This window comes from Lagopus muta, chromosome 9 (genome assembly GCF_023343835.1).
Source record: "Lagopus muta isolate bLagMut1 chromosome 9, bLagMut1 primary, whole genome shotgun sequence".
Lineage (NCBI taxonomy): Eukaryota > Metazoa > Chordata > Aves > Galliformes > Phasianidae > Lagopus > Lagopus muta.
In genome coordinates, this window is record NC_064441.1 from 3,346,918 (window position 1) to 3,374,817 (window position 27,900).

Sequence of the window (27,900 nt, forward strand, 5' to 3'; positions counted from 1 at the left end):
GGATCGATGCACCAAAGCCCCTTCCATCCTTTCCCGTAGCAAAAGAAATCAGAAGCAAATTCTGTGACATCACCCTCTCCTCCCTGCCCTGTGAGCACAGTGGCTGCAGTTTCAGGGCTTTTTCCTGCAAACATAGAAACATGGCTTAATCTGTTGCTACCTGAACAGGCGTACATGAACAAACAGCATTAGCCTATGAGCAGTCTAATCTACAGGAGATACTGAGGCATTAAAAGCACTGGAAATACCTGATAGAACATCTCAAAAACTTTTGTTCTGTATGAGTTTGGGATAAAGCTGTTGTGACTTGTGCATACCGGCACAAACACAGTTCAACTCAGCACTGTTACCCAGCCTGTGGCATCTGTCTACATGGTACAAGCATACATTGTCACTCTGCCTTTGTTAAATCTAAGATTGCTCGAGCTTTAAAGAAAGAGAAGGCCATAAATAATTTGTTAGGTATTACTGAGGTCAACCAAGAGGGCTTTTCTGTAAAGGTGATGCTAGCTTAAAGCCCATCCTGTTGTCATCTCCTAGGACGAGAAACAAGCTTTGTAGGAAGGTATGCTCTATGTTCAAGAGCATGAAAGTTTCATTTCAAGCCAGGAAGATGGAAATAATCAAACCTAAGCCACCAGAGCAGTAGAACCGCTGCCCATTCGCACCTCAGAACTGCTTGACTCTGCTCGGGGCAGGCGTGCTGCAATCTCTTCCCAGTTCTGGCAATAACAAAGGGCATTGCTACAGCACATCGCTTTTTAAAAATTGCCCTCTGCTTGAAATTCCTCAGGTTTGAAATTAAGTTTAAGCAGTGTAAAAAGGTTTCATGTGCACATCGCGCAGTCAAAAGGGAAAGCCCCTCTGCTCCCGCTGTGCCTACTGATCATCCTTCTGCCTCCTGTCACCATAATCCTTCTTGCACCTCTTCACACCCTTAATCCATGCAGCAGTCAGCCAAGGCCAGGCTGCTCCTACCCTGCATTTAGCACACTGTTGATCTTTGCCATACGTTTACTAACCTGGCTAAGATGTATACAAACTGCTTGCTTCGTTTCACTCTTCCATTTGACTACTCCATTTATCCACCTTAGAACTAGATTTCCCCATAGCAAGGATAATTTTTCACAGCTCTGAAAACATCAAGTATCCAGTATGTGTGTAATTAAGGTCCTAAAGCCATTAAGACAATATTACAGGAGAGTACTAAAAAAATAAGAAAAAATCATAGGCTTGAGATGCAATACAGTTCTAGGAAAAACAAATCAACAATAATTTGTAATTCTTGTCTTCAAGGCTTTGGTTGAATTATTGAACTCTTCAGCATCATTTGCTTTCTGAAGTTGTCCACTGATTTCTATACCTATCTTACCAGGTTCTAAATGGCTCTGAATTAATGAGCACATATTGACCCCATTTCATGTTACAGGGCAACTGTGTTCTTGTAGATTTTATTTGCTCTGAAGAAAAATGCTCTGAAAAACCCAAATGGTGTCTTGCTAAACAACTATGCACTTGAAGATTTTCTTTCAAACCTATCATAGTCCTACTGGATTCTGTACAACCTACATCTGAAATCCTTGCTGGATTTGGTCTGGAATTTAATACACATAAATGATCCAACAAGAGGATATTTTATAGGGCGGCTGAAATTTGAGGATCAGCCAAAACATGAACATTATTTCAGTAAGATGTGTGAATCATTTTGAATAAAGTCCATTCTCTAGTGTTCGTAGCCAGAAAAACTACAGATTTTTTTCATCCAAGGGAAAAATTGCTGTGCTTGGCCATGGTTGATGCCTTAACATCAGCTGACCCAATTATGTAGCTAGTTCAGCTGCTAATGGCTATCTGGATATGCTTTTGCAGGTACAAAGGAAAATGCTGGAATAAGAGACAGAGTTTGGGGTCTGTACATAGCTAGAATCACAGAATAACCTGCGTTGAAGTGGACCCATATGGATCAAGTCCAACTCCTGTCAATTATCTCAATTAATGACAATCAGACCTTGAAGACAGCAAATTCTTTGCAAGAATACCTCCATAAATAACATTCTTCTTTAGCATCACACATGCATTTCTTTTTTTAGGATCAGAACAGAAATCTCTTACAACAAACCTGCAGCTGAATGAGGGGAAATAACTCACAAATAACAGCACTGGACCCAAACTATTTTGTCTAAATCAGATTTGGATTTGGTTGCTCCCGTTTTAAAAACACTCCAAGGACATCCAAATGCCTTCAGCTGTGCTTCAGTAAGAAGAATGATCCCAAACAGTAAAAATAAATAAATAAATAAAAACACCCATAAAAATAACCTCATTGATCTCAGTTACTTCAGTGCAGCAAGCAGAAGCCAAAGCTGGGCTCCCGGCCCTGGGAGCCGCATGAGGTCCCACCCACAAGCTGAAAATGCTGCTCCTAAGAAAAAGGATCTGTGCTGTAAGATGTAAGACAATTTCACCCTGGATTTGGCATTTTTTATACACACCTCTCCTTTGGAAGAAAAGGTTTATTTTTCTTCCAGCCCTACTTGCTTCTTATCTCGCCATCAGCTGCACATGGCTCACGGAGCTGCATTGCCTTTTGTTCATGATCACGAATTTCTTCTGGGAACAGGCTTTTCTCATCAAATACAGCTTTCAAGGCAGCAAAACAAGCCTGAATCCCACATCAAAATCAGTTATACATTTGGTGAGGTGTGCTGCAAAAATCACACTGGGGGGAGAGAATGGAATAAAAGAAGCAGACCTGAAGCACTATAATTCACAGAACAGCACTGAATTTTCCACCCCCAGTTCTGCCACCAAGTTTAGCTTTTTGGTAATTCTCTCCCAGTAGGGGAACAAGGCTTGGTCAGACCTGGGGGCTGCACTGTGTCCATCCATGTCCAGAACTGAGATCAGGTCGAGTCTAATCCATAGGCTCACAGAACCACAGAATGGCTTAGGTTGGAAGGGACCTCAGAGATCACCCACTTCCACCCCCTTTGCCATGGGCTGGCTGTTTGCTGACCACTAGATCAAGCACTAATTAATGTGAAGAAAGATCTCAGGGAGAACTTAATTCCCACATCTCAGGAACAGCCCCATCCTGCAGAGCCTTTAACCCGGGGTGAGCACCGAGCTCAGAGCCCAGCAGCCACAGGATACAAATCCCCAGTAGGGGCTCTATGGATGCAGTGGTAACTGCAGATTTAAATTTATTTCTTCCCTACTTCCCAGGGAATCCTGAAACAACCAAAGGAGGAGTCCTCTCCCTGTGCGTGCTGCCCACACCAAAACCCCTCCAATGTGGAGCAAACTTCATTTTAACTTTCTCGCAGGAGCAGTGAACTCTCCATTTATGTATTTATTGCAACGTCTCTCCTGCCTCTAAAGACTTGTAACAAAAAAAGAATTGAATAATCTTTGAAACAAGTACATTAAAACGGCTCATTAAATGTCTGCATGACTGAATGAACTTGCCCTGTGTCCATATATTCACACGCATGCAGCAGCTGACCTTTGAGGATTCTTACAGTCCTGGAGCCAGGACAAGGATCCTTCCCACATGCACATAATCCTCCCACTAAAGTCAGACCAGTTCATAAACAAAACTTAAACGGCTGTCACCAAACTGTTACTGTGACACCTGATTGAACCCCACTTGTGTCATGCAGATGGCGTGTTAGAGGAATTAACTCGTTAGGAATTTCACATGTGTCTCTTGTTAAGAAGGTGATGAGCATTAGCTCACCAGCACAGAGATCGAACTTTTTGCAGCCATTTAAGCTGAAAGCCTATTAATCATGCTATGAATCCAGTACACAAAGACTGTTATTCCCAAATGACTGTTAGCAATGTAACGACCATTACAAATAAATAAATCAAAAGCAGAAGTACACAGTATTCCCTGAGCCCGACTCACTGCAGTGTAGAAAGAAATTACACCTTTCACGCAGAGTAGGACACCAAGAAGCAAACAAATTCAAGACCAGTTTTGTCAAACTGTGGGATCTCACCTCGCTGCCATAATTGCAGACGCTCGGCTCTCGGGGAAGCTGCTGGGGCCTATTGATTTCAGTAAGCCTGAGATGAAACTCTTGGTGATTTAAGGGATTACAGTTTTATAGGTGTAAGCTGCATTTGTGGCTCCAGTTAATTAAAATGTATGTTTAATATAAATAAAAACCATATATATCTATCTATGTATAGAAGCTAATTAATACACTACTGAACCAGGAGGGTTTAATACTGAAGTGCTGTATGTCAGATACAAGGAAGCAATTTAAAGTTAACTGCAAAAAAGGCTCTGATGTGAGTGCATTGATCCCCCACCCACACGGCAGCAAGCACTGCTCCTGGCTGAAATGGGAGATGGCTCAATGCCTCAAACAGCAAATTAGTTGAGAGCCCCTGTTTCTGCAGCACAGCCATCACAGAAAAAATCTCTCAATAAACAGTGAGCTGGAGGGTATCTCTTTATGAAAGAAAGCACAAGTGCAGCTCGTTAGGCTCCTGTGGAGTCTGTGGTGTGGCTGTGGCTCCTATGCAGTGGTCACTGAGAACCCATGTTGGCTTCAAATGAAATATAGGTTTACTGGTACATGTGCTTTTTAAATTTGGTAATGCTGTTGATGTTCACACATAGTAATCGACACTTCATGCAAGTGTTGCTATTAAATTTGCACTGCCCACACTGCTTGTATGGCTCTATCTCTCACTTAACCTCTCCTTTTGAGCACCTCACAGTCACGTAGAAGTGTAAGACATTCTTTTTTTGCTCGTTAAAGATGAGCTTTGAATAGTTAGATGATGAAGAAGTCATGAAATATAATAAGCACAGGGCTTTCACAGACCAGGCAAGGAGAGGTGGGGAAAGAGAGACACTCTAGCAAGGAGAGTGCTAATTAAACCTTTTCTGAGAAATAACATCCCTTGGCCAGGTGAAAACTGGCAGCTGATTGAAAAATGAAAGCTCATTTGAGAATTAATTGAGCTTCAAAGTATTTAAAGATTGTACCTTTGGCCTTGCTGATTCAGCTGCAAGACATCTAAGACAATCAGGTTCTTTCACCTCATTTCTTTCCATGAACTTAGCTACTGACCTTTGATTTCCATCTCATCGAAAGCTGATGGTGCCTCACAGAAGAGCACCAAGCACTGCCCTTCAAAGAGCTGATATTTCCATCTATGAGCCATTATCCACCGAGTATTCTGAAACACACAGTTGTGTTGTATATTCTTCAGTTGTCTTGATAGGATATTTTGTAAAGAGTATGGAAAGGCTGCAAAACAACTCACAAAGCCATCAGAGTGTCTCATTAAGGATGCAAAAACACTAAACAAATGCATGAACTTTAATGAATCAAATTAAGCAGTTCCACAAACCTTGCCAAGAGCCACTTTGACTTGAACAGTAGAAAGGCTTTTCTGAACTAGGACAACATCTAGACAGCAAATATCTGTTTTAAGATGGATATTCTGACATTTCATCGGGACTTTGCTTCTTTAGTAGGAATAGATATAGTAGGCTGTTATAATATTGTTGTCTGAAGGTGCTTGATAAAGACCAAGTACAGAAATAAGTGGCTTCCTGCATCTCTTTTAGTACCATATTTACTTTCTAAATATTCTTACCATTATTTATCAACATTTTCTCTTTAATGAGCCAATTGAGTCATCATCAGACACTAACGCAGCATTGATGAGGGAAAAGAGAAATTTTCTGATGCCGTCTGGTTTGGACTATAAAGGCATTACAGCAAGAATTATTTCTGGTTTTCCAAGACATTCTCCTGTCGTTTTCTATCTTCAGTTGTTGGCTGCTGAAGGAAGCTTATGTTTCCAAATTAATTGGGGGAAGAAGTCTGTCATGTTATTAGACATAGTTCTGCAGAAATCACCTGGTGCAATATACTAATATCACTCTCATACTCTTGGGTTCATATGTTTAAAATGTTTACAAATTAAAATAATTTTCTTCTTTTATCATGAATTTTGAAGTCAGGATTTCAGATTAATTTTTTTTCAATTAACCCATTAAAGCCCAATACAGTGTCTAATGAGAGAAATTCTGATTTTCCACTCAAATTCAGTGAGTCATGAAACATGCCTGTACCAAGTTGGAATTTGTTGAGACAGGGTTATATGCCTCAAGACTTACTTGAAGCCTCAGATCAGCAGCTAAGCAATACATCCTGGAGATCTTTATTACCTTCATCTCATTCTAGTGCAGATGGTAAAAGCTAGTGACCTTTATTTCTTTCCTTTCTGTGCTGAGAGCTGGAGTAATGAGAATATAATGAAGGTCTACTTATTTTCCAACAGGCTGGGAAGATTCAGGTTTTCAGATCACCTCTCTGTCTTTTCCTTAAAGTGTTTCTCAGGGAGAAACAGAATCAGACTTGTTGTGCCATTAATCTCCTTGCCAGCTCCAAAATTCAAGGCCATAAACACACCTAAAAACTCCAGGTTTACTAAAAAAATAAGTGCAATTGTTGTATGATAAGTTAGACTTTCTCATCTAATCTTCATAATACCGCCGGACTGGGCTGACAATATAGTTAATGGCAAAAAGCATTCAGGACCTCTAAACAGAGGCACAGGATAAAACTTTGATCATTTTTTAGTCCCTGAGAAATTATCAATTCTTTAATATCTTTTAGGGAGGGAAAAATGCCTTTATTTCCTAAAAACAGTTTTCACCTCAGTTAAAAAGCCCAAACTACTGTAGATTCCTTCCTAAATGAGATGTACTCAGATATTACAAAATAAGTAGGAAATTGGGCAGACTCTTGAATATAGCTAATAATTTTAACTACTACCAAATCCTATGAAAACAAACCTGCATGGAGAAGCTTCAGGTGTTTGTTTCATTTGTTGCCAAATTTAAATAAATATTCAGCTGCCATTAGAAATGACTGTAAGAGACAGCCAGGAATCAGTCTGAGCCCATATTGAAAGCCAAATTGCCTGAGGCACAACTGCAATAAATTTGTGCAGTGACAAGCCACATCACTCATGGAATCTCCAACCAAGATGAACACAACCACCTCCCCCAAGGTCAGCCTCACTGGAGGAATCCATAAGCACTGACGTGAGGAGCAGCCATGTCCTGCCAATCCCTCCGCTTGAGTCTTGTGCACAACATCACCTTCAATCTTCTCCTTTGCTAGAGGAAAAGGGAGATGCATCTCTGTATAGAAAATGTCTTTACAGGGGGAAATATTTTTATACATGTATGTACAACATGAAACAGACCTTTGGATAAGATTTCTGGGACGATTAAAGACTCCTTGGCTAAAATATAAACACAAATCCGAGGAGTTGATATGTGTAGGACGAGGGGAAATGGTTTTAAGTTGAGGGAGGGGAGATTTAGGTTGGATATCAGGGGGAAATTCTTTACCCAGAGAGTGGTGAGGTACTGGAACAGCTTCCCCTAGAGGTTGTGGATGCCCCGTCCTTGGAGGTGTTCAAGGCCAGGTTGGATGGGGCCCTGAGCAGCCTGGTTTAGCATTCAGCATGGAGGTTGGTGGCCCTGCATGTGGCAGGGGGTTGGAGATTCATGATCCTTGAGGTCCCTTCCAACCCTGACCATTCTGTGATTCTGTGAGTTGTTTGTGCTCTATCCTTCTCTCAAGTTGGCCACCTCTTTCAGAAATAGCTGCTGCCATATGATGCAGTGATATGACACACATATGTCTGCAAGTATCTGCAGCCTCTCTTTCTATGAGCATAAGCAACAGACGGAGATGAAGCAATTTATGATCAGATTAAAAGCTCTTTAAATCCAGGAGAAAGGCTCAGGGCAATTTTGGAGGGTTTCAGATCAGGCCAGCAGCCATTTGCAAATCATGTGTGAAACGACCGCTCGTTGTGCAAATACGAGCTGGATGCTTAACAAGTGAGCCAGAAATTCTACTTATATAAGGCTTCAAATCATCTTTTTTTAATGAACTGTTAATTATGTAAAAGTTAGAAAACTAGTCTAGAGGTTTACACGTTGCCACAAGTGCCTCCAAAAGGAGGATCACACTCTTCAGAAATGCCTCACATCACTGCAGAATGGAAACTAGGACATGCTGATGTGATCCCTGAAAGCGCTATTTCTGAGGAGTCTGGCCCCAACAAAAGAAAGAATCCTTCACAAAGCCACTTGCTAGTAAAATATTTACAAGTACACCCAAAAGCCAGCTTCTTTTTCACATTTTTCTAAAAATGTACCAGAATTGGAACAAGTCAATCTGTTTATCTTTGGGCATTTCTAAAACTTGCATCAAAAATCTCTGCCTGTCCCTCCCAAAGAGGTTTTCCAAGGCCTTTGCTGTGAGGTGGAAGGGGCCAGCACTGCTCCACGTTAAAGACAACACTTGGAATAGACAGCACTGCTTAGAAAACAGCAGTTCCTCAGGGCAGCGCAGATTCTGCCACCTGATGAGCACAAAGGTTTTGCTGGATGATTCTGGCTGTGGCTGAGACCACATGTGCTCTGCTCCCACAATGGAGCTCACTTAGCAATTTATGGTTTTTCTATTAGGATATTAAAAGCTCTGTGTGGAACTGCCTTACGGACTGAAATTCAGGGTAATGCTCTGAAATTAGAGCCCTGGTCTAAAGTATATTAAAAGCATTTCTTACAAGTTCGTACAGCGTGTTGTCAGTGCCTCTAAACATTACCTTTCATAATAGCTTCTAACAAACCACACTTTATTTTTGAGAATCCATACATACTAACCAAGAAACATACTCCCTATTAGTCAGCTTCATCATTCCCTTCCTATTTGGAGGAGACACTATCTAGCACATGGACAAGGAGCACTGCACACCCTCCATGGACATGAAGCCAGGATCTTCCATTTGCTCTTGGCACTTGACATAAAACCACGCTGCTAACTGGAGGGTGGGGAAAGTTAAGGAGGAAACAGTTTGAAAAAGAACAAGAATTTACTCAAAATGTAAGTTTTGTTAGGCTACCATGCAAATAGTTAAAATGGCTACCAATTTGAACACAAAAATGAGCACGAAATATTGAAGTCTTCCAACGTGCTCCAGAAAATTGAATCTGCAAGTCCAAACGTACCACTGCAATACCCCACACTTTGAGTTACAAGAAAGATCCTCCACACCAAGATTAGGAGATCCCTCTTCAGGGTAAAAGGTATCTTTGCTCTGTATCTTCACCCTGTTCTGCCTTCGTACCTATTCATTTTTCTGATAACACCCTTCCCTCAGAAGGCAGGGCTGTTTTCCCTTTGCTGATTTTCCACTAAAAGCATTGTGCACAGAGTTGCTTGAAGCTTAAATAATTTCTTACAGTCTTCATACAAAATCGGCAGTCTCTTCTATGTATAAAGATAAATGTATCAGTTGTCACCTGAAAGGCAGCAAGCACGTATCTCCCCTGAGACTCCATAGAGCTATAGTATTTATTTCTACCTCAGTTCTTTAAAGTGTTGCTTTTAAAAGTCAAAATAACTACCATACCTCAGCTTTTTTTTTTTTTTTTTTTTTTTTTTTTGCTTTTTATGTTTCATATTTCTGCCCAAATACTGTCTAAAGGCAGAGAATTATTCCTTAAATATTCCAGTAACACATTCCTGCCTTCCCAGCTAATAGGGCTGAACAGAGAGACCCTGAGCTGCTCTGCAGCAATACAGAAAGGGATGTGAAGAAGGACTAGTAAAGAAGGCCCATAATTAAGAAATGGGAGGTAGCCAGGTAGCTGGTGAAGGGCAGAAGTGGGGACATGGCCAGGCATTTCCTCACTGGGCAGCAGTCCTGGCCAGAAAAACCAACCAGGTAACTGAGGAGCCTGAAAGCTTTCAAAAGGTCATCGCTTGCTTGCACAGGGAGGCAAAGTTGGCTTGCCCTGAAACACGAGCATGGCCAAACAGGCCACTGAAGCAGTCTCTGCTGGGCACAACTCATTGTTCTCATCAGTGTTTAAATCTCAAGTGGCCCAAATCTGCAAATCAATTCTGTCCACATCAGTACATGCTGCAGGTTAGTTGCTAGAAGCATTCATTTCCCAAAGCAATGCAAAACGCAGAACAGTTACACAACTAAAAATGTTCTGTCAGGAATCTAACCTTTATTTTCTATTTTGAATACTGTGCTCCAAAGTAAATCTGTGTAAACAGTTTTCTTTACATGAGTGAAAACTACTGGTGAAACTGAATATACTCTAGAGATGCAGAAATAAAATCAATACACCTTTGAAGAGATTTCTTCAATCATAATAAATCAATCCAAAGCTTTTCAATTCTTTTTGTAGATACACAATGCAGATCCAAAGGATGCCCAGTCAAAGCAAGAGAGCATGCATTTTACATTCTCCACTCAGAAAACAGCTGAAGATGAACACAAAAACAAAATGTGTCACATCCATCTCCTACACAACCTCACTGACTTCAGAGCATTTCATGGGCAGTAAATCAGTGCTTATGATGATTCCATGTTTGCAGACAGACTTTGTTTAGACTGGTTATATTCCCTGTCAGTATCAGTTATGGTCAAATCATTTCTTGCAAAAGCAAAATGCATCTGTAACGAGTTAATGCATTGTTGTTTGAAAAATATTCCAACAAGCGATTACAAACACCAAGAATTCTAATTGAACCATTCTTTTTGAGAGGAGGAGATGAAAGATTGCTGCATGTTTAATAGATTAGAGCCATTAATAATCCTCTTTTCCCCAAAATTCATCTCATTCTTTACAGGCAAATTGAACCAAGCCAGTGTACAGAAAATACCTGTCAGTGAAGCATTCCTTTCACCATCCAGAAAGACAAGGCTCATGATATCCTGTTGAGGTTGGTGTCAGTCATTAAAATCACCTGCAGGCATTGCACAGCTTCCAGCACACAACCTCTAAGCAGAACCACGTTGCTGGTTTAGAGACCGTGTGTCTACCAGAGGCATTCCCTGTTATTATCAAGGAGCTTGTGGTTTGTAAATAGGCACTACAGAAACTCACTGCTAATTTCCCCATTTGGGTACTTATCTGTTCAACGAATCCCAATCTCTTTTGAAGAGAATTTGCACATTTGTACCATTTTATAATAAGAACAAAATTCTGCAATCCTTTCTCATGATAAAGAGAATCATATGCTGGAGATTAATCACTGAGCTTCAGTGGAACCATTCATTGACTAACAATCAAACTCAACAAACAAGGTGGCAGATGGCAGCCATATGAGATTTCTAGCACCTTTAATGAGCACAAAACATAGGCTCTATCTCATTTGCACATCCCGGCCGCTGCATCAGTGAGTTGTCTGCACACAAGCAGCTGTCTGAAGAAGAAAATCATTCCCTAATTACAGAGTCAGATCCACAAAGCGGCCTCACTCCTTTTACACCAAAAAAGATGGGGACTTTATCACCAGTGAGCCATATTAGTGGCTTCTGTGTGACATCCTCCAAGGAGCCCAGTACTGCCCCAGCCTCCCACTCTCCACAGCAGGGATAGCAGCAATAGGTGAAGAAAAGACCCCAAAGAACTCAATAATCTCCTCGTTACTTGTGCTTGTCAGTGACATTCATAGTACTATAAGTCTTCCTTACCTAAAATATTTAGCTCTGTAGATGCAGCCAAACAGAGACATAGATCATAGCTGACACATGCACGCAGCAGATCACTAATTTATTCCTTACAGCCCTCCTGGGTGCCGTACACACAGAGACAACTGCATTCCTGGAAATGGACATAAAGATCCATATTTATTTTCCCATCATATTCACTGGGGAACCAGGGGAGAGAGAACTACAGAGAGAAAATGGCTCGACAAACACTTCTCTGTCACTGGACTACTCTGAATTATTTTGCCTCTGCTGTTGACAGTGGGTTATAATTATGGATTTGCACCTGGCATGAGGATTAGTATGTATTAGGTGTTAGTCTGGAAAGGCTGTCAAACCACTGAAATGTTCAGGTTTTGAGCAGTCTCCAGGGTAGTGCTCTGTAAGACTCGGTTCTGCGAGCAGTTACTGTTATTTATAGTCGAGGGCTAAACGAGGCAGAAATTAAGGGAGCGCTCCTGGAGGTGATGATAGGAAAATGCTGATGTAGGGCTGCGACAAGAGCAGAAGCAACAGCCTTGAGAATATATTGAGAGCGGGGAGGTGAATAAAGTGATCAGCACCCCAAGGCTGCCTTTTGTCACTCCGATGGGACAAAGACGTAAATAATCCCCCGGTCTGCACTCAATTACCAGTAATTTAGTGGCACCCAGGATATCATACACGCAAGAGAACACAGTACGTCACCTTCAGTTCTCAGCAAAATCTCCCAGATGAGCTGTGTTTTTGTTCCATTCGGGTAGCAGACACTTTGCAAAGTTTAAGGCAGGCATTTTCTGTATTACTGCATCTGATTTTGTACCTATGGTACATAGTATACTCGTGGAGAGGTACTGTATGCCCATGATAGTAAAAGGCATTTCTCACCGTTTCCATCACACTGATTGCTTGTGGCTGTAGCTGAGTATTTTTTCCTCCTGCTTTTATTGCTTAAAGGGCACCGAAAGAAAGTATTTGGTGATACAGAAGCAATGTATGCCTCATCTCTCAGCAAGAGTTTGCTGTGTAAGTCGTCCCTCCTAGTTACAACATTTGTATTTCTTGCAAAAAATGTCTGCAAATTGTCTTATTTTTTTCATAATAATGGCATAAAAATAGCAGAAAAGGGCTTTCATGTATATTTTTCTTTTCCATTCTTTGATAATCTTGAACAATTGTGAAGTGCACTTTCTCCTCTGCTATGAGGCAGAGAGAACAAAGCCTCTGAAAGTCAGTATTGTGGCAATCCTAACCTGCATACACAAATCTTACAGCAGCCTGTATATGGACAGAACTATGGCTTGAAGCAGGATTCAGGATCCATTGATGCAGAACTGGTGCCTGGTTTTGTAAGAGATACAGTAAGTCATGCCCTCAACAGTGCAGCAACTTGGACAGCAGTGTTCCCTCCCCAGTGATGTGCAGCCAAACCTACATCTCCTTCCTGCACCACATTGCCAACCAACCAGAAAATTATTAAGCTTTGAGGAAATTAGACTTCGACAGATTTTACCTTTAAAACAAATGAAGCAAACTATACACGTCAACAGTATCTTCTGGTTTTTTTTCTTCCCATCCTGCACCCAACATCATCCTCCTCCATAGCAGAAGAGGTATGTCAGCTGCTCCTGGCGTCCATTCCAACACTAAGTTTATGACAACAGTGAGATCAGACTTCTAAGAAAAAAATTATCTTCCCTTCCTAGCATAGGCAAGGCAGAAAAATGCTCCAGTAATTTCAGAATCAATAAGGCAATGAAGGAACACATCCCTAGTGTCCAATTTGTTATAAATTAAAAATGATGCATGTAAACCAGAGGGATTCTATGGGCAAAGAAAAAATGCCCGATACGAGAGACAAGACAGCTCACAGGGGTTACTGAGTCACAACCTACACCCACCTCATTTGGTGGACTTTCAGCCATCAAGACACAAAAGCAAGCAGCAGTGACAGCATGGGCAGACAAAACTTATATTATGTGCTGTGGATCATTAACTGAGACAATGACAAAGCTGCAGACCAGGGGCAGGATGGGAGCCAACCATCTGGTAGTTAAGGGATGTAAATTCTATCCAAATCCCCGTGGATGTATTCAGTGCTTTGAAGGAAACTCCTTCTCAAGGGCTGTGGACACTTCTCTGTCCAAACACCTCATGGTTTTCTCAGTCATTGCCCACAGGGCTTTAGAGATACACACCAATCTCCATTAAAGCAGGAGAAAATCAGGGCAGATATGTTACTTTCCTTTGTCTGATATTCATTAATTTACAGTCTGGCTTCAGCTAATCAGAACAGCTTTTCAAAAGATGCCATTTGAGGAAGAATTGGTGGCACCTCTTATTTTAAATGCAAAATAATTCATGCAGCAACCATTTCTATCTACAATTTCAGATGACACGTGTTTGCCATTCAAGCTGGAACATACACCACCCATTGGTATTCCAACTATGCATATTTAAATGTAGGAATCTCACACAAAGGTGTTGCATACATTTATTTTATGAGATTCATGGAGGCTTCATCTTCGAATTTATTTCCAAGATGGAAGAACTGAAACAAGGAATTCCCTTGCTACACCATCCCTGATGGAAACCCTTGGTCTCATCTTCAAGTGACTAACTTAAATTTTGGCATGTTCTTAAAATCTTTCCTTGGGCGAACCTTTGAAGAACATCACCTTTGCACCTGTGCTTTTGTTGTTTTAAATAGGTTGTTTCCTATTTAAAATAGAGCTCTGGTTTTGTAAGGCTATTTTTAATAAGTCAATATGGAAGACAGGAATATTACATAGAAGAGAATATTATTCTCATATTCAAGGAAGTAGAGCTAATTCTGTTGCCATAACTGTAGTGTATCTGGAGCTGGGTACATCGTTTTGCTCACATTAATCTCAGTAAACTGACAGAACACCTGTAGTTAGATAAGTCCTAATATAACATTTAGAGAAGCCTCTTTTCCAGGAAATGAATATTATTCTTATTATTTCTTCCCACATCTTTGGAGTAATGTTCCTCTGAGAGCATTTCTTCTTCAGCAAAGCCAAGAGTTGCCTTCACATTAACCTCTGCGTCAGCACTTTGGAAGCAGGGAAAGGCTGAGGGCGTGAGCTGGATTTGGTGTCACAACACTGAGGTCAAGGCAGCAAGAACATCAAGTGCTTGTCGTTATATAGAGAAGTTTTTGCCCACGAGATACCAGAAGAACTTTGAATGGGTCCATTTGACTCAGGCTGCTGTTTTTCAGTGCGTTTGCAGTGGACTTTTAACTCAGCCCCATTTCCTCCAAACCCCACAGTAAGCCAGATATATAAACCTGTTTAAATCTTATTACTTATTATTAAATCTTCAACTGGCACAGCCCAGAGTTGAAACTAGCAGTTGTCTAGCTCCTGTTTGAAAAAAAAAAATAATAAATAAATCAGGATTTCTACCACATGTTGCACATTTCTCAGAGCAAGGAGTGCGTTGTGCTTTCTGTGTTTATCCCAGCTCTTAGAAAAGCAATGACACCAAACTGCACTTCCCCAACCACTCTATGAATTCAGCATCTTCCTTTGCCAGGCGGTGGAAAAATCTGTTGTTGTTTTGACATCTTTTTTTTATCAGTGTGGGTAAAACTGCATGAGAAGCCAATTCCTTGAAAGATTACAGGAGAAGGACTTTGCTACACCTTTATGGCTCCATTTGTGCTCCCAGTTAAAGCCTGGGCTTACTTGCATCCAGGGCCACAGCGCTAGAACTCAGCATTGCCATGACAACCAACCGATGTTTGGTTTTCTGCCCACTGCCAGTCACTGAGGAGACAGCAGTGGATGCTGTGTTGAGCTAATTATGTAGGGGAAAACAGAAACTGAGATGAAATATTGTCTTGCTCTGTGTATCTTCATTACAGTCATCTTATGCATATGTGCTCTGAAATTGGAGAATTATTAGCATCTGAAATGCAAATCGCAGAGCAGTTGGCATTGATTTTTTTTTTCCTCCTTTTTTTATTCATTAAAAATGTCTGATCCTGTCAAAGCCCGATTCTAAACAAACTGAGCTACCATTACATTAGATATCAGAAGAATAAATACTGAATATCCTCTACCTGGGACATCCATCCCAGAGCCAGCAGGCCTTGAAGGGAGTGTTAATCAGGCTACTCCAGGGACACTGCCTTCCTGGCAGGTGAACTCAACACCCATGAAACCTGAAGCATCTTCACTATGAATTGTCACAGCCATGGGTCCAAAGGACACCTGCCCAGGTGAAAACCCTTCCCCTGTGCATGCACAGCCATGCAGGTACAGCATTATAAGAATGCAATGAAAATGACTACTCATTGCAAACTTGCTCAGAGTCATCACATTCCTTTGGACAGAAGTATCATGGATATAGCCCCATTTTAAGTGTAGAAAAGAGAACTATGACAGGCATTTGAAATGTATCCATTGTAACAGCTCACTCAGCAGTTCCTCACAGTGCAAAACTCCTGCTTCTGCACAGCCTGCAATAACAACAAAAGCTATCTGGCAATTCCTGCTTTTGAAATATTTCCTCTCCTAACGAAAATCCAACATACAAAAACAACTTGTGTATTTTTCCTAGAAGCAAATCCGTATCGTTTTCCAAGTTCCTCCCACAAAACTTTCACATTATTTCTCTGAGGCCTTATGAGATAATAAGATTGTATATTCTTGTTTGAATGTAGGAAAATACAGCAGTTCTTGCAGCCATAGCATACAACTAAACTGCAGAAAACCTACAGCATAAACAACTGTTTGATCTTCACGCTTAAGTCCATAGTATTAATGGATTCTAGTAAGTAAAGTCTGGCCAAAACTATCAGGAACGTTCTTGCACACAAGAAAATTTCATTAAAGTGATGCAGTGTGAAGCTACCCTTTACAAGACCTTATTTAGTCACTTAAGTGAGAAACAACTTGTTTCATTCCACCTTCTCCAGTTCCCTAGAAGCTGTTGCACCAAAAGAAAGTAATAATCTGCTGTCCATGACCACAGGGGGATAAGACAAGCAGGAGGGACCTCAAATTGCAGTAAGGAGAACACTAATGCTTTAGAAAAAGCTTTTTAACGTTAAGGAGAAAGTAAGCTCAGCATAAATTGCTTGAGGAACGAATGGAGCCTCCATTAGCAAAAGATTTTAGTGTAAGAACAACTTGTAGTGCCACAAGGTCACCTCCTGGGACACTCTGCTCTTCTGTGGGTGCAGAGCAGCAGGCTCAGTGTTCAGATGGACTCATAACCAGGATTTAAACATGGAGCAAGGGACAATAGGTTATAACTACTGAGCAAAGCAAGGAGCAGACACTAAGATATATAAGCACTGAGGCTGGCTGTGTCGAGGCTGTCAGACATGGCACAACAGACTGCAGCTCTCTACTACTCAGAGCGCAAACAGTGCAGGACATGACCAGCACCCCAAGGCATGATTGATGCACTGTGGATGGGTACCTTGCAGGAGCAATCTTGGTCATGACACTCAGATGTACTACTGGAAGACAGTCATGACTCCGTTCGAGAAAATCAGCATCTAAAATTGCATAAAGGTTAAAAGGGGAAAATACAACAGCATAGAGTGCATCAAACGCTCCCACACCAAAGTGAAAATGGAGGCCTAAAACTCAGAAAACACAGGTTTCGCAGATATTTGCACTATGCATTCTTATCTTCACATCCAAGTGCTCCACATGTGCCAGCCCAGCACTTCTGAGCAGCAGGACAGCGCTCTCCAATCTCCTCTGCAGAGAAGAAAGGAGTGAGGATGGAGAGTGGCTCAGGTGGAGGAGAAGCAAGAGGAGTTTCCCAAAGGCTCACCTCATGGTCATGCAGGCTGAGCCCACACAGGTATTTGGCCATTCCCCATGAGTCCAAATACTAAAAAGCTAAAACTAAATTTAGCAATAACACACAACCTTTGGTCAAGAAACTAGGCTGAAGAAAATAGCTGAAGAAATAAATCTAGATCACCCCCATCTGTGAAGCAGATTAACTCTACGGAAGAGCTAAATTCATCTAAACAAGTACTAGACATGTATTTCACTCTTTTCTGAGACAATTCTCTGTCATAAGGGTAATATTTTATTACAAGCTTTCCCTAAGGAAGCGTTTAACTTCAGAAAAAGGTACTGAAAAAGGGAACATTTCAGATCAAATTCATGATTCTTCTTGCAGCTGGAATCAGATCAGGTACTTAAGTGTCTTTTCCCAAATCACCATGCGGCAACATCTTATCTTGTTTCTTGAGTTTCTTTAGCACTTATGTCAAACGCTGTCTGCAGACATAAAAGAGATGAGGATAAGTGGTACGAAGCAAGAGAAAAGATTTGCAAAAATAACAGTGATAACCATTTTTCTTAGCTTCAAATAGGTACTTCCTCAAAATTTCGGTTTAGGCTTCATTTTGCAAGGTGATGCCCTTCAGAGCAAGCCCAGACTATTTGAAGGCTGTTTCCATACTGCAGGAACACGGCTTTTTCATGAGTTCTGCATACAGCAGTATTTCATAATCCTGAAGGAACAAGTGCCCTTCCTCCTGTTTCACCAACTGCTCCATTACTACTGCTTTAAGGTTGACAAACGAGTAAGAGACCCAACATGCCTAAAGAAGAAGAGACTCAGCCCAACACAAGTCTCCAAACCAGGGGCTGCTCAGCACTGCCACGTCGGTATCACCTTCTGAACATCAGGCCATATTGTCAAGTACTGTCTGCACTTTGGGTCTTCATCTTTTCTTGTTACATCAGAACAAATTAATTATCTAACTTCAGACATATATGTAACTTCTGAATACCACTACCAAAAACAGGTTTTTAGATGGTTTTGTCCCTGCAATAGAAGCACCCAGCGATGCTTCTCTCTTGCAGCAATTAGTCATCTTTTGTTTGATTCTGATTGTAGCTCACAGAGCGTTCAATTTCAACAGCTAATCTGAAGTTATATATACACTGAAAACAATGTCAGTCTAAGTAATATTTTGCTACTAATAAAATTAAATTCATACTTAGTGTTCCAAATCCTAATTTCCTTTGTAGTCATAAATAGAAAGCATACAGGAATTGATTCATTTTCCAAGGAAATTCTGATACGTCCCAACAAATGGATACCAGTGTTTTATAGCAGGGTGGTAGGGGAAGAAGTCTTGGTCAGTTACAAATAGAAGGGGACTCAATCAGGCAAAGCAAGTCGTAGATATAAACCAGGCAGGATGGCAATGCTCAAGAGAGCACCAAGTGATGTCTGAGAAAGTTTGTAATGGGATGATTGTTAATCACATAGGCTTCTAAGAAGAGACCATGTTGGTGTCTCCATTAATTAATCATCAATTATCACAAAGACGATAAAGGGCCTGGATCATCTTCCTTACAAAGAAAGGCTGAGGAACCTGGGGGAAAGATTGGCAGAGGGGGAATCTGATTCATGTTAACAAACGCCTACAGGGAGGTGAGAGGCAAATGGATGAGGCCAGGCTCTTCTTGGTGGTGCACAGCAACAGGGCAAGGAGCAATGGCCTAACACTTGAACGTAGGAAGTTCCAGATAGCCACGTAGAAGACCTTCTTTGTAGTGAGGGTGACAGAGCACTGGAACAGGCTGTTCATGGAGGTTGTGGAGTCTCCTTCTATGGAGATATACAAGCCCCATCCGGATGCCTACCTGTGCAACCTTCTGTAGGGAACCTGCTTCAGCAGATCGCTTCCAGTCCAGAACTGCAGTCCTGCAATTCTGTGAAACAGACAATAAGCTTCTTAGAGAGGGTTCAGAATACTCTTAGAGCTCTGAGTGAGATGTTTAAGAAACACTAGCTTCTTTAACCCAGCATGAGAATTAGATCAGTGGATGGCTTGATTTTTTTCTCCTTCCTATTTTTCCTCTTTAATCAGATTGTTGCATTGTTGCCCTGTATAAACATCCCCTTGCATCAAAGTGATGACCGAAGTCATGATAGCCCCTATCAGGACACAACATGCTCTACAGCTTGCATCTCAAGCAATAGATAAAGGATGCAGTTTGGGCTGAGCTCAAGGAAATGTTGTCAGAGGCGTTCCCCTGTACAGCAACCACAGCTCTTCATTGGGATGCAGGTAGTGCCTCGATACCAAAGACTGCAGTGCATCATTAAAGTGCTGTGAAGACAAACAACACTCTTGCTGCATACCAAGTGGTATTACATTTAACTGAATCATTTTATTATGAATACATCCAGATCTGCCACCGGGAGCCACTTGTGTAAAACGTGCTGGCAGAAACGAATCTGCACTAATTACATTTCATGCATATTTCAGAATTAACCTCAGGGATATGGAAAGGTGGCATTAAAGAGAAATTTTGTAACTCAGTTCATTTGCAATTGGCAGCCGGGTGAAGAGCGGCTTTCCTCAGAGATAACCCCAGAACATCTCACCTCAGGGGCTTTATTGCTGCTGTCAGTGCTTTGCTGAAGCACGGGACACATGAAGATTTGGTATATCTCTTTGTAACACTGAACCTTTTGTCAGAAATGAAGCCCTTTCAGATAGGGAAGAGTGAAGGACTTCAGCTGGTGTACCACTTCAGCTCAAAGGTTGGAGAAGCAAGATGCCCATACTTCCCTCCAGGAAGCATCAAAATAGCACAGTGAGGCTCCATCACCATGGGATTTCCATTCCAGGGTTTCTCCTCACCCCTCTGAACTTTCAGAAGCCTCTTTTATGCATGCACTTTCAAGCCTTTTGTCAGGGAAATGCAGAAAGGTTGGTTCACCCTTTTCCTTCACCTATTTCAGCACTGAGTTGCCCAGCTCACACCTTTCTGCTGCTTTCTTCCACTCATTTCCTGCTCCTTTTCCAGGAACTTCAGCTGCTTATCAAATGAGATAAAGGGGCATCTGCGAGCTTCATTAAAAGAACAGAGAGGAGAATGAGATTTCAGCTCTTTGGTAAGAAGCCAGCAATCTTCTGGATGCACAGCTGATGCTGAATGCCCCCAGATCCCCAACACCTGCAAACATAATAGAGAGATCACCAATTATCTCCAGTTTTCGCTTGAGAAGGGGATTCAGAGATGAATAGCTCACTCTGCAGAAGTTCTGCCTTGCTTATTATTTTCCTCATTTACCACTAAATACATTTGGGTTCATTTTATAATGAGTTGTCAACGACTATTTTCTCTTATTATTTGTTTTATATCAACAGCCAGGGCCCTGTTGTGTTATTATTCATGGTATGAATACACAATATATTCCAACCATATCCCATTCCTACTCCAGCACGCTGTGTTTCACAGTTTCCACATTCCTTTACACAACTGCAAGAGAATCAGCTCAAAGACCCCAGTCTGTCCTCCCAGTCCCCTGCTCTTCAGACAGTGTTTGTCAGACCAGCTCATTCATAGCATGTTTAAAGTGCGCATCAACAGGAAACAAGTGATGCATCCAAGGTGATGCAGCAGATAAAGGGCATGGCTTGCAGTCAGCTCCGCTCCTGGTCTTGCTACAGTGCAACACCTCAGCAAATGAATCATGCTTTTCTTTCTGCAGTTCGTGCCTTTCTCACTTGATGCATCTGCACTGAGACGTTGCTTTTACAGTCAGGCAAATGAGAGGAAGCAGAATCGGAACGGCCACAAATCGCTCACACGCTGAAAGCAATTAGAGCTATCAGAGGAAACTTCAAACGACTCGAAACTGCACTGGCAGGCCTCTGTTTTGCAAGGGTCTCCAAAGATCTGGGCAGGTTAAACCTGAGCTCTGCAGCCACTAATGCAGGTTTAGGAAGCGATATGATAAATATCCCCTGTGGGGCTGATGCAGAAGACCAGCAGCTGAGATGGAAACGGGGTCTGTCGTGCACATAAATGAGTAGGTGATTTCTGAGCCACTGTTTACTTGGTGCATTGTGAAGGGTTTTTATTAAGCATATGGCTGTAAGTGCTCTTGATGACAGGAAATTGCCAAGCCTGCAGGGCATGTGGGGACTGTCCTCTGTGGCACTCCTGAAAGCTCAGGAAGTAGTCAGAGCACGGAACAGGAGGGATACAAGCAGCAGAGATCAGGGATGGGGGCCACCAGCCACAACCCCTGCCATGGGCTGACAGCCTCCACCAGCTCAGGCTGCCCAGGGCCCATCCATGTCCTTGAGCACCTCCAGGGATGGGGCACAGAGCTCTGGGCAGCAGTGCTGGGGTCTCCCTGCCCTCTGAATGAAAAATTTCCCCTTAACATCCAACCTCTATCTCCTCTCTTCTCATTTAAAGCCATTCCCCCTCGTGCCCAAGTACAGAATTGATCTGCCTCCTGTCTATAAGCTCCACAATGTCACATCTGCTTTAAAAAGCAGAGCATCTGATTTTCAACCGGCCAGCAATGACTTTTCAAAATCATTTTTCAGAAATGCTGGATACTCAGAACCACCTTCTCCTGGGAGCAGACTCCTTGCAGGTATAAACCTTCATTGCTCCAGGGAGGTGCGTGTTTCACTGCATGGGAAAACGTCCCCAAAGTTAAATGTAAGAAAGAAGAAAAACCACTCTCCTATACTCAGTTTGACCTGTTAGAAAGTAAAGAGTTTACCAGTTTTCAGCAACTCCATCTTAACCTATTGAAATGAATAAAGCTTCTTGTAATCCACATCATTTTCTCGTTCTTAGAGAGAAAACAGCTATCCTCAATTTTTTTTTTCCTTTCACATTTCCAGATATTACAATATTTCTCATTAGAAAGTTTCTGCATTCTACTTTTTTGCTTAATCTATACCATAAATGCTTAATGCCATGTGCATGAGGGCCTTCAGCCCTTTCCACATCAATAGCTTCCCACCATAGACTACTAAATAACTATAAATCCTTCCTCCAATCATTTCCTTTTGACTGATAACCATATTTATGTGTTCCTTTGTATTCAGTTTAAGGAAATACCCTGAGAAGACCCATCTGAAGGATGGAATTAAATGGAACTCAAACTATGTTCTCAAAGATAATTTTACAGCTGAAATTGCACAGTGACTGCATTGGATGCAAAGCAGCAAAAATTAGAATAAAATTCTCCCTCATCCAGTGGGCCAGGATTTGTATGCAAACTTTGCCTACAATCAGCAGTGGGCTGCACACGAGTTTTATATTTAAGATCTACCAACTTTTTGGGATCTTTCCTACTATATCTCAGGGATTGGGCAATGTTCCAAGTTAAAAAATCAATGACAACCAAGATAAACCTGCTTTGACAATTGTTCTCCTCAGCATCAGCAGTGCTTTTTTGATGCAGCTCCAGCAGCTGCCCTCTCCATCTCACAGGATGCAGTAGCAGAGTGCTGGTAGGGCCCAGCACCAGCCATACCCACACCACAGATCCCACACTGACACATCGCCCTGGCACTGCTCTTTTTCAGGTGGTTTTGATTCAGTGCGTGTGCACTCAGGCACTCGTAACTGCTCACTTCAATAAGGTGACACTGTGGGTGCAAGGATCAGTCGATGGCTCAAGAAGGAAATGCTGCAGCCTTCCCCTTCGGGAGAATGAGCTGATGTTTCAAACAGGGAAACTGGAGCAGCAGTGAAGGAACTAACTTGTACCTGCCAAAGAAAGATCAAATTCAGGGGGGGAGGGAGGAAGTTCTGTCAACCTCGATATTCCCAACCAGCTGAAGGTGGTTTCCCTATTGGCAGCACAGAGATCCAGCCCTATTAACCATCCCCAGCTGGCAGGTCTGTACATTTTAGTACCACTGCTACAGCTGTTCTCCTTAATGAGACAGAAGGGGTTTGCTTACAAGGGGAGACTGAAAGACATCAACATATACAGCCCAGGAGCGTGACAAATACAGGGGGAGACAGTGTGAGAGTCATTGATGGCAGCCAACATAAATAGAAAAAAAACTGCTTAGCATGGTACAGTGATTATAAATGTGAGCAATGGTTTGCAGCTAGGATGAGGGCAATTTATCCTGAGTATTAGAAATCGCTCTGAGCCGAATTCATATTCCATGCTGTCAAGGAAATGGAGTGAGTGACACAAGAGGTCTTTTCTCCTCTAATTTCCACTGTCTTATGACACAGTGACATATCCTCGTGCCTACCTTCTCATCCCATTCAGGTCATGCATGTATACAGCAACAGAACAAACCCCCTCAGCCTGCAGGTCCAAACCTCTGCTGCTGTGAGCGACATATTAAGTCTTCTTGGAAATTTAATAATCCAACTTTAATGCAGTTTGGATATTTTCTTGCTGCTTGATCGTTTATAATTTCTTTTTACAGTTCCCATTGGACAGCTGCCCTGAAACTAGCTGCCCTAATGATAATTGCATACTTAAATCTTTCAGGACCAATTTATGTATGTTCTTGTGCCAGCACTGTCCTTTCACCCAAATATTTTTCTGAAACTTTGTTTATTAGCTTAAAATATATATGAACACAATCATAGCTTCCCCTAGTTTAGACTTACCAAAGAGCTCTGGGCTTACAAAAGAAAACAAACCAAAACCACAAATATGCAGAAGGCTACAAAAACAAGACCAAGCAGCCTTCTATTAACCAACCATTTTTTTTTTTTTTTCCATTTTGAAGTGGAAAACTAAAAGCTATCACAGAATTGCTGCCAAAATACATGGCACTATGAAATTGTCAATGAGAGTCCAAGTGTTAGCACCTCCACAAGCTACAAAGGCTTCGCACCCATTGTAAGCTCTATATCTAAGGTTGTACACAGCAGTGTCCCTGTGCAAGCACTCCAGGCCAACCCACACCGTTTCTTGCTAGCAATCAGGCTGCAGAACCAAATCTTTTTGCCTGCAAAAGGAACAGTTGTAGGAGAGCCACCACTGTCTCTAACAAAACATTATTGGAAGTTACACAGAGTTACTGCATTATGTGGATGTTGAAACTTCCATGGTTTCAACTGGTTACTGTTGCTACCAACTGGCTGTGGTGTCTCTGATTGTTTAAGGCATTTGCTCTGTAGTCTCTTCCCTGCTGTCTCTTTCCATTGACCCATTTCACCCTAGAGACTTCTAAAATGGCGAGAAAACACCTCCAGTGAGTTCCTGTTGCTCACTAATCTAAACTTGTATTTTCCAAAGAGCAAAAGCAGCTTTATTCAGTCACATCCATGCCAACAACTCTTAAATATCCCCCAAATGCTTGATTTTTATCACCTGTAGTGTAACTCATCCAGATATTTTAATTATCAGCAAGGAAATAAAGCACACAATTCCTATCAGCCTTACCTGTAAAAAGTAGAGAGCCCTCTCAAGCTGACACAAAGGTATTGAGACCCAGCCCAGCCCCCATCTCACCATCAATAACAGAAGGCTGAGTCAACGGATCAGAATGGCTGCAGTGAGAGCTTCAGACAGAGCTGATTCTTCTGGCAGCTTTCCTGACATCCATGGATGAGTTCCACCCCCAGGATGAAGTGCACACACCCAACAGCTTGCTGAGATCTCCAACTGTGAGGGCAAGGGTGATTGTCATGCGTTCTATTTAGCTTTAGGAAAAGATAAATTCCTGCACTTTTCAGTTCCCTGGGGGAATGCAGTGGTATTGCCTTCTCTGCAGGCTGGTCACTGCTGAAATGGCAAAAGGTGTAAAGTAATTCCAATTCTAAAGAGGTTTTTTTTTTGAGTTTGGACACCTGAGACCACAAGCTTATTTCAGAAGATCTATTGAATAGCTGTCAGCTGGTAACGATCTGTGGTTCCTGGGCACACCCTGATCTGGTGAACTTGGCTGGAAGCTGCTGTAGCTTATTAGTCACCTCCTGAGGAACTATCCAGAGTGCATTTTACCTCAACTTCCTCCACTGCCTTTTACTAACCGAAAGCAGTGGAGCATGGACTTCAGAATATAATCTCATGTCTTGATGACACATTCCCATCTACATTAGCGAGCAGTCTTTTCTTTTTCTATCAAATAAAAACAAGAAACAAGTATTATGAAGCTGAATTTCACTTGCGTAGAAAAGTCACAATTAAAACTCGGCAATAAAAAAACAATAGCAGAAACAATCTGTTTCTACAAGGCTGTATTTTACATTGACATCATGATAGTTTAGACAATAAGCAATACATTTGAATTCACTCCTAAGAATAAAGACTTCTGCTTCACAAAATGTAAGCATACCCTGCTTGTCTAAGGTGCTGAACAACCTGCACTAAATGATTTGCTAGTGGGACATGAAGAGTAGAGATGGGAGAAGTGATGTTGTGGATTGGTGGCTAAAACCCAAAATCAAAAATAAACCAAATCATTTTTCTCATCATGACATATAAAACCGTTCTTCTAACTGAATCATGGGTTTTCTTCTACTAAAAATGTTTTGCCAAAAAAACATTTCAAGAAGTGGAGCTTAAAAGTTATTTTTATAAGATGTCACCCTTTTAAATGACAAAACTTGACTTTACAGGTATTAAAGAGTTCTTCATTTTTATCTTATTTCTCTTCAAGGCTCCTTTCCTACCCAAACCATACTACACTAAACCTACAATTTCTAACATTTTCCTCCCCCTCCTATACTTTTACTTTCTCAAAATACAAAATTTGATTCACATTAGCAGTAGTTTTAAGCTATCTTAAGTAGCACTTCTTACTTCAAGAGTTTTGTGGTCTGAACACGCTCACCTAACCATAGGCGAGAATAGAGCTTCAGTGCATCTACTCAATGTACTGTCACAGACTCACAGAATCCTTCCTGGAAGCTTACAGATTCTAAGTGCTGCACAGAAAGTTGAGGGCAGTTGCCTGTGTACTACCCTGAGGTGCACCATCTACACGTACACAGTGAGTTCACGTTGTCCAGATGCTCACACATGTATGCCAGCAGGAGCACCAAAACAATCTCAGCCTCCAGCCCAATTCTGAAGCGAGAAAGAGCCCAAATATCCCATCAAAAATAAAAGCCAGTGACAACATTCAGGCAAGGGGAGAAAGGAATTCCTGGCCTCAGCCAGTGACCAGCAAAAGCACATGATGAATGCAGGGCACACGTTCTGTGGAAAGCACTCACACAACAACCTTTAACCCTCTGTAGATAAGCCTCCAATTTTTATAGGCTTAGATCTCATTTCCTGTCTCCACAAACTCTCCTGCTCAGTTACATGTCTTCCAAGAATTGGCCAAACTCCACCTTAAAGCCATTTAGATTCTTTTTCCTTACAAGGTGTTTGGAGGAAGACAAATTCTTCAAATAAACAGGGAAACCCCAATTTTAGTGTCTAATGCAACTGCTAATATCATAGTAGCCACAATAATTTGGTCATGAAACTGCATCACCTTCTAGCTTCAGCAATTTGTTTTTCCTTCATCACAAATATTTAAGCTAACCCTTCTTCTTACGTGGATAACACTTTGAACAAACCAATCTTTAATCTCTCTTCTCCAGAAGTTGAACCGATTTCCTCACACTTCTAAAACACATCTCCCTGGTTCCATCTCCACCAAAGGCAATCTTCTTGAATGCAGGTCACTAAAACCATGCACACATTTTCTCATTTTTCATCTTGATTAGAGCCCGCCTCCCTGACTGAAGCTGCAGGAGATGGTTCACTGTTCTGCTCCAAGGCGATCACCACAGGACCCTTCCTCAGGTCTTCCTCACACTGGTGGTTGCATTCACTCCACATGAGCAATTTGGCCTAGATTCACTGAAACGTGAAAATAATCTGCTTCTCTTTCAGCATGAGACCCTAAAAATGTCATCATCTTGAATACAAACAGTCAGGCTGCTTAGAAACCTTGCTCTGTAGGCAAGAGCATTATAGTGGCTGCTGGTTACAACAGCACGAAGGAGGTGTCAGGACAATGAATCCACAAGATTCCACCAGAGTTTCACTTTTTATTTCCATTACACTCACAATCTGAGACTTTTTAAGTTAAAACACACATAAACAACTTGGTGTCTTCTTAGCACATGATTTACCACAAAGACTGTACAAGCTAAATGTGTTCATATTTGGGGCCGTTCTAACCTACAAGGATACTTAAGATCACTTCCTTCTGGTCCTTCCGACACTCTACTTTCTCCTTTCTTGCTCCCATCCTTTTTTCTTTTCTCTCCTCACCCAGCTCAATTACAAAGTTCAATTTGAAAATGAACACACACAGCAGAACCACTGCCAGCCCCTGCCAATAGGCTCCAAAGCAGAAGATTGGATACATCTTCTTAACACAGCCAGTTTGTCCTGCTCTGCAATCTGCACCTTGTCATCAACAGGCAACGCCAATCAGGGATGATGGAGCGCATGACTGGGCTGCAGCCTGCAGTCTGCCATGTGTCCATTCCCTGCCACCAGCATCGTGTAGAGGTATTTCTTTTTTATATATATCACAGATTATATTACTTCTGCATGATTTTCTGTGACATTCCATCTTGGCAGCAGCCT

The 27,900-nt window shown here is 41.7% G+C and overlaps 1 long non-coding RNA gene across 2 annotated transcripts in view; it reads left to right on the top strand.

The window, feature by feature from the left end:
* The window catches only part of LOC125697808 (uncharacterized), a 33,956-nt gene extending 13,428 nt beyond the window's left edge, over positions 1-20,528 (top strand). The window contains exon 3 of one of the 2 annotated variants that reach the window (XR_007378941.1): positions 20,379-20,528. This is a non-coding gene — a long non-coding RNA (uncharacterized LOC125697808). Of the gene's footprint in view, positions 1-3,225; positions 3,338-20,378 lie in introns of those variants that run through there. The other variant, XR_007378942.1, reaches the window with a different exon arrangement.
* The last annotated feature ends 7,372 nt before the right edge of the window (positions 20,529-27,900 follow it).